The following is a 14651-nucleotide window of genomic DNA, read 5'->3' as shown; positions in this document are numbered from 1 at the left end:
GCCCACAACACGGTGGAAGAGCTGGTGGAAGCACACCTATCCCACCAGAGGGTAAGGCTGAGCCAGACAGAGCACGGTCGGGCCGTCCTACGCAAGGTAGGATGGCAAATTGAACAGCTACCGACAACGGAGCCGCTCCCCACAACGTGGAGAGACATTATTAAGACCAAGCCCCTCCCCCGGAACATGCAGCCGGGGAGGAACAACGAGAGACGCTCTGCGCGGGCCAAGGCACTGGCTCGACAGCTGGAAGAGGACCCCGAGGTCCTCTACGCGGACGCCTCACTTCCCAAGCACGGAACCAGAGCAACGGCGGTCGTCACCACCATCGATAAACTTGTCACAGGCGCGTCGATACGGACGACGAATACAGCCGAAGCAGAAGAAGTGGCCGTGGCCCTCGCACTCGCACAACCGGGAGTGAGGACCGTTGTCACAGACTCCCAGACCGCCTACGCAAGCTACCGCAAGGGGAACATCTCTTCCGTGGCACTAGCGATCCTCAACAAATGCAAATCACCGGGGCGGGCCGTTGAGCTCGTGTGGGTCCCGGCTCACTCGCAAGTGGAAGGCAACGCACTCGCCGACCACTATGCCCGAGAACTATCGATCCGGGCCGAGGACGAGCGAGGGCTACCGCACCCCGTGACAAGCTACAAAGACATCACGCAAATGTACAGAAGCGGCAGATGTAGGCTTCCCCGTCCGCACCCGCAACTCAACCGAATTCAGCAAACGATCGTGCGACGCATGCAAGCGGGGTCGCTAGCGAATCCAGTGCTCTTGCATAAGATGTTCCCAACAGAGCATGACACTTCATGCCCTTTTTGCAGACGGTCAAAAGGCACTCTAGCACACATCCTTGCAGAGTGCACTAAGCTCAAGAACCCCCCACCATCCCTACCCCCCACCCTCCCCAGCCCCAACCCCCCCGAGCGATGGGAGACCTTGTTGTCCAGCCCCGACCTACCGACCCAGCTCGCGCTGGCGGCTAGGGGCCAGGAACTGCTGGACACATATGGGACCTGACAATAAGGTTCCACCCCATCTGGTGCCAGCGCGCACCACCCGTCACTAAGGGCTCAGCACAAAAGTTGATTCTCTCTCTCTGGTCCGAGCGTAAACTGCGGCCATTGTTTGCAAGCCGCTTCCTGCTCTCACGTTCTCTGCCGTATCTACTGGGCGAGCTAACGCCGTTGATAAGTTTAGAACTGGGCTGTCCGTGAAGGGAAGACTTTTGCTTTTAGTTTATTGCCCGATCGCTGCGCCGTCAATGGAGCCGACTTTCGACAGCCTAATCTCGAGATGAGCTTCGGCGCCGCTACTGTACTTTGAGAATTTTACCAGGTGACGCTGTGGATATTTTTGTTGCACTAAAGAGATTTCAAGCTTTACTGTTTCTCTTGATTTTGGACTTAGGAGAGAGAGATTAGCAAAATGAAAGGCTGGGAAGTTAACCAGGACTGAGCACAGTAGGCTACGCTGAACTGTTCGAAGGAGAGGAAAAGATTTGGGGAAGCTGACAAAGTCCGCTGTCGATGCTACCGCCGTAGTGAAAATTCATCTTTCCGTCCCCCTTTCCCTTTCCCCGGTGTAGGGTAGCCAACCGGGCTCAGTCCTGGTTAACCTCCCTACCTTTCTTTTATCATTTTCTCTCTCTCTCTCTCTCAGCCATGTATCACAGATGGTCGCCCAGTTCGGTTGCCTTCAGTAATTGTAGAAGCGCTTTTGTGGCCTTCTGCAAGTGTGATATGCGAGGTCATGGTCCCAGGATTTTGTTCAACGGAAAAACTCTTCTGTCTTACCGGTTAAGAGATGTGCAGGGGCAAGCCTTTTATTCTCGATGGACGGGCAGATAAATCGTTTCGGCTGTATTTGGGAGCAGTAGCTTCATCCCAGCGTCGTATTTAATGAGAACATGGTTAATCTAAAAACTACAGGCAAGCTGTCGACCTTGCAGCACAACGTGAGGTAGGTGGAGAATACGATAGGAGCGACCAAGCGGACCACCAAGCAAGCTCCTAACTTGTGAACAATCCAATGCACAATGAACTGCTGCCCCCCTCCCCCCCACCCCAAATTCCCTATGCGACGCCCTCAATAACTCACATTAACTGAACTTGAATTTAAGCCTATTGAATTTGTAACAGGAGCCGCAAACTTGATGTCGTTTCTCATTGCATTTGTAGCATATTGTCCTCGTTGTTTTCATTTATGGTGTGTCTCGTGTTAGTGGCAGACACGACCTCATTTAGCGATTAAGAATGGTAGAACAGCAGTTAAACAAGGAATATCGCCGGGATCCGACGTTTCAATATGAAGACTTGTATTTGCCAGGGCCTTGTATGAAGCAATTATTACCAGGTGTTGTATTCCCCTTTTCTTTAGCTGCAGCAAATTTTCAAAAGCTGCCTATGGCAGTTAGCACAATTCTAACCCTTTAAACTAAATTACACGATGAGGCGTACAATAATTATACGAAAAATCAAAACGCTTAAATAAACAGTTGCCATAATTACACTAATTACTTTGTGAATTAGAACTAACAAATTGTAGCCGGTGAATTCGCAAGACGTATCCACTTGGCACGAATTTTCAGGACTACACCAATTTCGAAATGATAATTTTCAATGTGCCCGACGAAATACGTTGGCGTTCCAGTTGCTTTTGCGTGAAGCTTCACAGCATAAAACAGCGGTTTGTTTTTAAAGAAGGAAAGGGAACAACGTATTCTTACCCCAAGCTTCACGGCGCATTTCTTGAAACCGGTGTCATACTTAGAATTTCTTCCGATTCGGCATGCCTTGCAAGCTCACTAGCTAAAATTTGTAGATTTCAATATAGGAAACCTAATTAGTGAAATTCGGTAAGTTAGCCAATTCCGCGTTTGATTTCTCGCTGAAGTAATGCTCACCTCACTGAGTAATTTAGTTCGAGGGTTGGAATTGTGCCATCTGCAGCAGACGATTTTTAGAAGTTTCGTGCAACTAAATAATAATAGTAATAAAAAAAAACACTCTACGTAGAAGTTCCACTTCCACTGGCACCATAAGATTATTTGTAGAATGTTGCAAGGCAAACAACGCTCATAGCACTTTGCGCTGATAGAAGGCTGCTTGCTTGGCATGGGAGCCGCATAAGAAGTTGCGCGCAAAAGTTTTTACAGCGTGCACCTTCCCTCATTTGGCTCATTTGCCTTCCTTCAATATCCGGTTAGAAGCAACTGTAATTAGGCTCAACTCATTTCTCAAAGCGTTAAACTATTGGTCGACCAACCGTAGTCAATCGGCACATTTCTAATTAGGTCTGCGTTGTCAAATCGACTCGAAGGTGAAATGTAGGCACCTACCAGCGTGAGTGAAACGTTCTTGCATTTTATAGTCAAACATACGGCACTGGTCCAGACGGGTTTCGGCACTCAAGGCCTTAAGGGCTTTGCTCAAGTTCTTAAGGACATGTGAATTGTGCGAACGCCTTTGACTATTGTTGCGCGTAACATCGCGTTACTGTGTGCATTTTTTTTTCTTTTTTTCCTTTTTTTTCTTCTCTCTTCCTTCTCCTTTTATTCCCTTTACCCCTTTCCCCAGCACAGGGTAGCCAGCCGGTATTTACACTGGCTAACCTCCCTGTCTTTTCTTCCCTTTTGTCTCTCTCTCTCTCTCTCTCTAATTAGGTCTGCATGTAACGCAGTGTTTCCTCGGTCTCGCTTTGTTCGTATCAGTTGTTGCGATATTCAATGGCTCAAAGTTATTAAACCCTCTGAAGTATCCTCGCATCAAGGGCGGCGCTCCAAGACGTGCGAAGCAGTCGCTATCCGTTTCCGAAGTACACGTTGAACCGTCTTCTCAATTTAAAATTAAATTTTGAGTTTTTACGTGCCACAGCTATGATCTGATTATGAGGGATGTCCGCAGTGGGGTTCCTTTGCGTGCACCCAAATCTAAGCACACGAGCGTTTCTGCATTCGGCCCCCGTCGAAAGGCAGCTAGGATCAAGCCTGCGACTTCGAGCTGGGCAGCGCAACGGCTTGGCCACTGGGCTACTGCAGCCGGTCAACCGTCGCCTTCGACGTTGCGTGCGGTAGAAAGTGTCCGTGAGTCTTCTTTCTTGACGACGTCAACAGAAGTACCGTGTTTTTCAAGAGTCTATACACAACTGGTCTCTTTTTCTCGCATGCTAAGCATTTTGTCGACGGGACGACGTTCGCTTAAATTTTCACCCACTCCATGTCGTATCCTAGAACCCAGATCTTTCTGGGTAGGCCTCCGCGTTTTTGTTTTTCTTTTTCCAGAGAACGATACCATGCTACTGGGCATGGTAGCTGGTCCTCGTAATGCGTATACTATACGAGCCTGCTTGTCTTTACTTTCTGTCTTCTTTGTTGACCCTTAGAGTTGGTATCAAACGAGAACGACCGCGGGCGCCTCCCAGACGAGCTTTTGATAACTGCGCGGCGGTTCGCCATGATCCCTCACTCTGCCTTCGTCTGGCGTTAAAGAGCAATTCATTCCCCCTGGTGCGGCCACTTGGGAGCTGTTGGCTCGCGCCTTAACTTTCTTGTGACTTATTCTTCGCGAACTATGCTGTTGCCAGTTCACTGACATAACTGATCGCCATTCTCAAGAAAACAACAACAGCCAGCGCGGAGCAGCAAAACTCAGGGCACTTGCTGTTGAATTGTTGGGTGAAGACTTAAGGGGCTGCTGTTGATGCGAGACAAGCGACGGTGTTGTGAGTGCTTCTGGTTTCTATTCGTGGTCTGCGCAACAACGTCGAGACCTCCTGTCGGAAGCTGTCGTGTCTCTAAACCTTGAGCCGGAATACGTCACAATTATAGGGGTCGTACGTCTTCATTAGATGCACGTCGCCCCAAGGCAGCGGTTCATTCAGGTCCTCGTTCACTGCACAGAAGCGCTATTGTTAACGCCATGTGCCATTCATATTTAAAACAGCGCCAAAAAACACGGACAAGGGAGGACACAGGACGAGCGCTGACTGCCAACAACACCTTTATTGGAGCGTGCGCAAATATATACAATTTGCAACAGGCATAAAGAGTGAAAGAAGAAGGGGAGGGGAAGGCGAGTCATCGTCGGTCAACTACTGCTGCACATGCGTCAAAAACATTAAACAATATAAAAGAAACCATAACATGGTGGACACGGACAAACTGCTTAACTTCTAAGGAACTTAAGTTCTTTATCACAAAGTGCTATGGAAGGGAACTAACACAGGTGGCTCCTAAATGACACATTGAAAATGCCTCAAAGATTTCTCTGGCCATCTGATTGCTGTACCTTTTCAACACACGCGTGTCGTCAAGGGGTGGAGAACAGCCACACTTGGCACAATGAACAGCCAGATTACTGCCAGTCTTAATCTTGACACAGTGCGCATGCTCACGCAAACGTTCATTGATGCAACATCCTGTTGCCCTATGTAAGTGCAGCCGCAAGAGGTGGGAATGGAATACACCACATTAGTACTGCAATCTACAGGCTTGGCGACATGTTGCTTATTGCACGGTCCAGGTGTTCTCCGGCTTTCGTTTATTTTTTTGCACATCTTTCCCAACTTGTTAGGCACAGTGAACACGACCTTTATACCAGCCCGGCCTGCGGCTTTCTTGATGCGATGGGACACACCATGTATATACGAGATCGCAACAGTCTTGGTTAAGACATCACCCGCTTCGCGCTGTTTCTTGGGGCAACGAGCCTCTTGCAATAAAACTTCCGCCAAGGATGACAGCAGTTGTTCAGGATATCCACTTGATTTAAGCAGCTTGACTTGATTGGAGAGGCTGCTGGACATCGAGTTGTGGCAAGAGCGAACGACCACATTTCTAAGGGCCCCTAGGGCGACGGAGCGCTTCACCACTTTAGAATGGTTGGATGTGTAGGGCAGGTGCTTTTTTGGAACGCGGGGCATACATCCAACACGTGCCGGAATTGCCGGGAAAAGGCCAAATCCGCTTCCTAGACCTTGCACTACACCTTCAGGAAGGGCACACGTGTGTGTGTGTGTGTGCGCACACGCGCGCACACACACAAACACACACACCAAATCAAAATTAAAATTGCATGTAAACTAGTGTTTGCAAAGCATTTACCAAAGCATTTTAATACGACATTTAACAAGTCACTGACCGCGAGAAAATTGCGGAGAGCCTTGAGAGCTAATCCCATGGAGCGCAGCTATACGTAGAAGCACTGTTTCATCTGGGATTAAAGTGCAACATCATAAGGTTGTTCAGCTTTTTGCTACCTGCTATGTATTCTATTGGGCAGCCCGTTATCGCCTGTTATATGTTCCTGTATCTATCGGTCTCGTTTACTTGGGTGCGCTCTTCGTGGTACATTTCCTGAACGTCTTATTTCTTTTTATTTCTGTCACGTGTAAAGGAGCAGCGGTATCCACTGTGAGGTGACTGCATATGTTTCTTTTATTTATTTTAATCGTTAATTTGAAGAATATATTGGCACGTTTGCGCGGTACCCTCTACTCTTCATTGCAGGAAAAAGAAAATGAAAGCAGTTGAATATGCTGATGACAATCTGTGAACACTAGCACTTTGCAACTTTTGCGTTCCTTCACTGCAGTAAAGAAACTATTAATCTCTTGCCAGTAGTTTAATAAATATATTGGCAGCAGGACCGCAGACGCGAACCTCACTCGCGCCTAACTGGCACCCGACTCGTTCACGGAAAGAGGTGCAGAAATCACGCACTGAAAGTGAATACATTGCCTCGTTGTACGCACACGATGAGAAACAAAATAGGGGCCGTTCGATCGGCGAGGAAAGCGTCGACCGCGGAAGTCTCGCGTTGCGCATTTTGTTTCGCTCACTTACGCACGTAGCGACGTCAAAATGGATGCGTCACAGAGACGACGTCAGTGAGATCGGAGCGTCCCCTGCACTTTGTCCCTGTACGTTGCTTCGAAAGGTTGCACCTCACCCATTAGCTCCCAGTCTTGCCATTAGCTCCCAGTCTTGCTGACGCTTGAAAGCAAAGCAGAAGGAAAATGGCGACGAAAATACCAGCCGCGTGGCTTCTTTCCGTGCTGCATTGACTTTTGTCCGGACTCGCGAAAACAACACTGCTGCACCGCGGCGACACGCTGCCTATAGCCACCCGAGACCCGCGTATCACCGATTTCTCCAGATATTTCTATTACGCCGCTTTGTCTGAGCATTGTGAACAGATTTTTTTATTTGGAAGCTTTGACATTCTGCACAGCGCTGCCTAAAATTTAACACTAGGCAGCATCAAGTTATGTTGACCTTACATGGGTGCTCCGCGTTAAGATTTACGCTTGAGCGTTTATATTTTTTTTATATCTGTTGTAGAGAGGGATGCACGGAGGCTTGAAATTTTGAGTAATAATGCAATAGGTATTTCTATTAGATTCTTATTTGATTTCAGCATTCACTCCTTCAAAGTTGGCGAGTATTCGTTCTTTTCAAATACTGTCAGGTACAAGAGCAGTTTGTTGAAGTCTACAGGTATGCAGGGAGTTTCTCAATACAAGTGGACGCTCTTACGAGCGACCCTGCTGAAGGAAACACAGCAATTGTCGACTATACGAGCGAGTTAAGCGTGGAGCTTGTCCCATGTCCACCCATTTTCATTTCGTGTTGTGTTTGTTTATTGCGCTCATTACCTCTATTAAGTTTTCACCAACTAGGCGCTCAGCTATTCCTTGTACGTTCACTACGCGTGACTCGTCTTAGGCAGCCCACGAACTTGTCTGGATTTATTCAAATCCATTCATTATTTTTCCCCGCATCATTGAAATTGGATTCCTTTAAAACGGCATGTGATACTGTAGTACTGCACATAACTTCTTCAACCAGCACAACACTCTACTACGTTCATCTGGTGATGTGCTATTCCTCTGTATCAATAACGACGTTGTCATGGAGTACCAGGTGCGATCCCTTTTCCTACGTTCCTGAATTGCAAGTTTCTCTGTTGACCTGACAGCTGTTAACGTCACATCTATCAAATAAAGGAAGCAAGCCTTTTGTTCCGAACAGAGCCCACGAGACTTTTCACTTCACTTTTTTAGAAATTGGGAATATTCGATATTCTCGTTTCAATATTCGAATGTCGTTATTCTCGAATATTCGTATTTGATTCGAAATTTCACTATTCGAACACCCCTAGACACTGGGCAAAACTTTTTTACAGAGCATTTACGCATGAAAAAGAAAATAATAATGATGAGTATGGAAATACGTGTCCATCATGATTTTTCGACAGCGTAGCGGAATGCCTAGCGCCGAGTCGCACCATCTTGGAACACCTGGTAAGATGGGAATCATTACGACGTTCATTCAATCACTGCGATATTGACATTGCGACAAGTCGTAGTAAAAGCAAAAAAAATTAGTTGCTGAGAGTTGCTTAATTACGTTATGATATTGCCCAGCAATGCATTGTGCAACATAAAGATAAATTTTAAAGCGAAGCTGTCTTTATCTTAAAAAAATATAAATGAAAAATATTTTATTTACTCGCAGCCTAGAAGTGCAGCCCTAAGTCGTATCGTATAATGCATGTGAGCCTATTGGAGTTGTGCAATACATGCTCCAATTTCAGGACACCGGGCCGTGCTAGACAAAAATGATAACTTTTGTTTCTGCTGGCTGCTACAAACATTTGCTCGCGATGCAACGCTCTCCTGAAATCCTGCCTTTAATTAAGATGGAGGCTAGTGAATTATGATGGCTACGTATTCCCTAATTAATGGATGAGTGAAGGCGGAAAGCCTATACTGAGTCAAGCATATTGCTTTTCTTCCGACGAGCCTTAAATTCGGATGATCCATCAGTCACACGGCGTTGAGAGTACCTCAGTAGAAGCGTGGCAAGCTGAAGCTGCTATTTGAATACAAAGCGATGCTTCAAAGTTAGACGAGATGCATGCATGCATGCATGACGGCGAAGCTAGAAGCCCAGGATAGTGAATATTTTTCTGAAGTTGCGTACGCTGCCTGGAATTAAGATATGCGCAGCCTGTACTTTTATATACGACAGCCATAGAGCTGCCTTATTCTACTTGCTGCAAACACAAACACGTGGTATTAGTATTATATTAATAATAGTATCATAGTGTTTTTTTGTCTTAGCCGCGCTTTATAAACTGTTGACGCCGACTGTATGTAGTACTTGCTGCAATTCGCGGATTTTCTTCTTCCTTTGCACCATGTATGGCTCATGAAGCTTTACTTAATGTTAACGTGTAAAAGAGGGATTTTTCAAGAGGTGGTTGTAGATTACATGCTGGCCAACGCCTCGCTCCTAACTTTTGTTAAGGCCAGTGCTTTAGAAATCGACTTTTGAAACGTTTCTCTTCCAAATTCATCGATCACCCCTTGAACCTCTGTTAGGCCATTATTCACCAAAGAAAAAAAATTCGTTCGTGTGCGTATTGCAGCCAGAAAGCAGTTACTTCGAGAATTTCTATTCGTTGTCATTTCCAGTATTCTTCGACTATGCATCATGTGATATCTTCTTTCGACATGTGATATTTAAAACATAAGGGATTGTATTTTCCTGTAGGTCCTAAAAATTTTCTTAGCATTAAAAGCAACTTTCGCGCATCAAAGTCCATGCATAAACAACAGTTTCTAGGTGTTCCCGTAGATGAATACCGCGAAAACTTATCATTTGATTTCGCAATGCCATGGAATCGGCCTGCTTCGTTGGTGCACAATCGTAGGTGCGAAACAGCCGGCACTCGTCCGGTGAGAAACGCCCTCTGGCGGTGCTTATGCCGAGAAGTATCGGAAAAACAGGGCTCTTGGAAGCGGAGTTAAATTTAATCTGCTCGATGCGGGGGCTGCACACCTTTCCTCCGCCTTCACCTTCAGGTCTCCTCGAAGTGGCTTGGCACCGCGTCGTTGTTTTCGCGTGACCGAGCAGACCGGCTCTCCTGAGGGCATAGCTTCGCTTTTTTAGCCGTCTGTGGATCTCTTATCAACGCCTGTTTCTTTGTTTCTTTTTTTTTCTTTTCCGAGACCGAAGCTTGGCGCACCGGTACTCTTGATGAAAAACAAACAGACAAACAAACTGGAAGATCTATGTGATACCTTAGTAGGCTGCAGACAGTTTTACGAGTCAGAAACACTCGGGCCCGTGCCACATCCGTCGCTGGCGCAAAAGGCTATTCGCACACTGGTGCAGTTCATGAAGTGCACCGGCCTGAGTGATTGTTTACAGTCCTGGTGGGTACTTTCTGTCGTGCGTGCACCGCTCATTCTATCCCTCTTTTCCAATTGCTGTGCCCATTTCCCCTTACCCCTAGCAGAGAAGGGGACGCTCGCTTGTTTGACCTTCCTACATCTCCTCTCCTCGCTTTCTCTCTCTTAAGTACCTATAATGAACAGCATCACCCGAAAGCGAGAGAGAGGAAATGGAGGTTACGTTGGGAGGTTAACAAGAGGCGAATTTCCCGTTTACTATCCTGCACTGGTTGGGGGGGAGGATATTCCCACAAGCGATCCTTAGCTGATGTTGCAGTCTTCAGATGTCGTGCTAGTTTGCTGACACTACAGTACAGCTGTTACAAACTTTGAGAAGACCCTTCTCCGGCTACCACGGCATCCGCCAGCATTACCAATGTGTTTTGAAAATTTGGTTAATAAGTTGGTAACGGTATTTGGCTTTCAGCACGCACTATTTATAGTTCTCATCTATCTGTACTCAAGGTTTAGTCAGTTCCTCGAGCGTTTCATGTCCTTTTGCGATCGTTTGACAGGCTCCTAGCTTATACACGAGAGTGGTAGAGCCCTTAACAACTGGCGGCACCACGTGCATACGTTAGTGTAGATGGATGCATTGAATGAAATATATGCATGGAATGGAAGGGGTGAGATAGGCGGTCGCATAGATTGGAGAAACGAATGGAATTACATGGCATGTGAGGGATCAGAGGAGCATGGTTAGATAAATGACCGGTTGGGTGGTTTACATGTGAGTTAACGAACATTTGGCTGGCCGGTGTATGTGTGGGCGGGTGTGTGGGGGGATGCCGTACCGAATCGGGGACAGGTAGCGCGTTGCCATGAATGGAAAGTGTAAAGTCTAGCTCCTCCTCCTAAAGTCCCCGTAGCTCAACTGAAATGATTCTATCACCGTTATTCAGCAATTAGCCAGCCTCGTATCACTTTTCTCCAGATTTTGCGTGTTAACACACCTTCGTATGTAATAAATTATCATGGCTTCCCGAATATCTGTGCTGACCTTGTTTATTTGCGGTTGAAGCGCCGCGTTATCCACCAAGCGCTGACGCATCAAGAAACGAAACGTTGCAGTGAATTGTCGTTGCAAGGTTGACACTTAGTGAGTTGATATGGATCCATGAGCAAGGGTAGAAGCACAGTCGAAGACACAAGAAAGAATACTACGTACCACAGGTATTTACTAGCAAATAAGGCTTTATATATATAGAAGAAAGGAAGAAAATGCGCTTATAGAAACACAGACGACATATCAACTGCGAAATCGCCATAACCATGTCCGATGTTCGACATGAGAGGCACCAAACCGCATCAGTGAAAGGTGCGCCAGTGTACCCTTTATGACGCTATCGCGCGTCACGACCGCGATCCGATGGAGGCGCGATGTGGAAACGCTAGTGTGCAACGCTCTGTGAGCAGGTCGATGCATACTGCGGTTCGTTTGTGTATTTTTATCGATGTCGTACTGTTAGAGTCGATGCCATGTAGCTGGGTCATGATGATTGCATAATTAATATTTCTCTAAACTTTAGTGCACGAGTGAGTGTATGTGGCATACGTTTACCTTTACTTTGTCAACATTTGTTACCCTAACATTATCCATGGAACCATATAGTTTTGCGCATATCGAGAGTGAGAAGTTTGCGAGCTTCTCTCGCGTATGATTAATTACTGCTTCTTTTTGCCAAACGCCTGCAATGTGTACGTCGTATGTGGTGTGCTATGAGAGCAAGGAAAGCGACGTTTAACGTCGATGCCCGGTTGGATAAGATTGCTCGCCTCAGGGGCAGAGGCGCGTCAATGCGCAACGCAAACAAACATGGCTGTCATGTTTCAAGCTGAAAACCTGTCATCAAAATTACCTTTCACTATTCTCGAATGCAGCTCTCATTTGCCTTTCACAATATTTTCGCGCTTGGGACGCCTTGTTTGTCCGGGTTGCGTTCATCGCGGCGGAAATACGAAAAAGAATATTAGTTTGGCCTGACTTGGTTAAATGTTGATGTTCAGTACATTTTATGCCGCGGAAAAGTTGTCTTAGAGTGACAGCGACAAAACAGTGCACGTAATTGCTCGTGCATAATTGGGTTTTGTTCCCTTCTGCTGTCGGCAATGTTTTGTTTTCTTTCAGTGGACTTGCCTTTCCAAGTACCCCGAGGAAAAGTGGTGGAGGAGAAGGGGGAGGGGCAGGATTCGATACGATTTTGTGCGAGATTACACGCTGCACGTGTTTTCTACTTTTTATTGTCGAGCCAAGTCTGTACTTACAACAAGCTTGCTTTTGTGTGTGCGCGGACTGTAGTTTTATTTAGCAGTTATGGATGGTGAAGAATGGCTATGGAGACTCGCGAGTCATTGCGCGCGACCTGTATTTTCATTCCGTCACCTGCAATGTTTAATAGCTGCCTCTACTCAAATAATCAGTAACGCACCGGTAAACATAAATAAGTACATAAATGAAACCACAAAACCACTTAAAAAGAGCACCATGGAAATGATGCGAATAAAAGTTACCTCCCCGATGTCATGTCGCTCTTAACACGCGAGGCGATCAAGACGACTGCCGGAGCATGCGTGCCGCAAAGATCGACAATTGCTCACAATTGCTGAGCCATTAGCCGCCTGCTTTATCTCGAACTTGTGCTCCTTTAGGGGAAAGTGCGTGCCATGCACTCTGCCTAAACTTTGGCACGAAGGTGTTGTGCGCATGGCTTCACTGGAATCTATCTATCTATCTATCTATCTATCTATCTATCTATCTATCTATCTATCTATCTATCTATCTATCTATCTATCTATCTATCTATCTATCTATCTATCTATCTATCTATCTATCTATCTATCTATCTATCTATCTATCTATCTATCTATCTATCTATCTATCTATCTATCTATCTATCTATCTATCTATCTATCTATCTATCTATCTATCTATCTATCTATCTATCTATCTATCTATCTATCTATCTATCTATCTATCTATCTATCTATCTATCTATCTATCTATCTATCTATCTATCTATCTATCTATCTATCTATCTATCTATCTACTTGTCTGTCTGTCTGTCTGTCTGTCTGTCTGTCTGTCTGTCTGTCTGTGCCCGTCCGTCCGTCCGTCCGTCCGTCCGTCTGGCTGTCCGTCCATCGCAATAAATTTTAGTCAATATATTGACAGCGTATAGACGATTCTCCATTCCATAACATATATAAAATGTTATCATATAACATATAAACCTTAAACATATGAACATATAAACGTTGACATATGAACATATCATATGTTCGCTGAAACAAAAAATTGGAGGACGCTTAAGCTTCGCCTTCAAGAGTGGAACGCGACAGCGTTCCCGTCGACCCGCCAAGGGGTATTAGCCCCGAGAATTAGGAGTGGCGCCCTCTCGCGAGTGACGTCACGGCCAGGACGCCGCTCGCTCCGGCTCGCTCGGCTGCCGCGCGCGCTCGTTCCCTTCGTGTATGCTTGGGGTACGGGTGGCTCGAGCCGTACGTATTGAAGAATACGTCGGCTTCTTTCAGCTGCCATACCTTAACCACAGTTTCTTCTTCAAAAGCGTGTGAGTCGAGAAACTTTGCGGCTTGCATATCGCAAGCTAAGTAGCGTTAAAGGGGTCTACTAGGTATTGCAATGCATATATGCGCCGTGTCTATCGGTAAATTTTGACTAAAAAAAGAATATCTGCAAATTGAACGCGCGAAGCTGTGTATGATGCTTCGCTAAACATTTAACATTCCTTTAGTATTTAGCTATGAGAGGCATTGCATTTTACGTGGAAGAAAAATTTGGTAATTGGCGTCAACATGTTATCTGATTTTAGAAAGACACTGCCCAGCGAAGCTCTCATCATGATTCCTATTACTCTGGTGTGTTGTTCTATTCAAATATGGCCATTCATTAATGCGTAAAAAAATAGTTAGGCGCGCATTTCTTATGAAAAAGTTTGCTGCTACTTTCATCCCCCTCTGAAACAGGCCTCCAAAAAAACGAATTGCTCATGGCTGCTAACACGACGGCGCGTCATGTAGAGTATTTACATAGTTAATTCACAAACACCATAGTAGCAATCACCTGAGAGAAAAGTTGTTAAGATCGAGAGCCACTCAATTGAAAGTGATGAAATGTTTCATAGTGGCCCTCAGTAGCCTTTATCGACAATATGGCACACCCCTGATCACGTAACGGTAGCAATCGACTGTCCGTATGGCGAGGCACGCTATGTTCGCGAAACCCATCAGTTCAGTACAACTTCGAATTAAAACCATAAAGCATGTTTTTTACAGCGCCAACTGGAATGGCTAAAGTATTCTCGAGCTACTACATCACAGCTTAGATTTCCTGTATACAAAAGGAAAATCCAAGCACCTTCTGTCTCACCATGTCTCGATCC

This window comes from Dermacentor albipictus, chromosome 9, assembly GCF_038994185.2.
Source record: "Dermacentor albipictus isolate Rhodes 1998 colony chromosome 9, USDA_Dalb.pri_finalv2, whole genome shotgun sequence".
NCBI classification, from domain to species: Eukaryota; Metazoa; Arthropoda; class Arachnida; order Ixodida; family Ixodidae; genus Dermacentor; species Dermacentor albipictus.
This window is presented reverse-complemented; position numbering follows the sequence as displayed.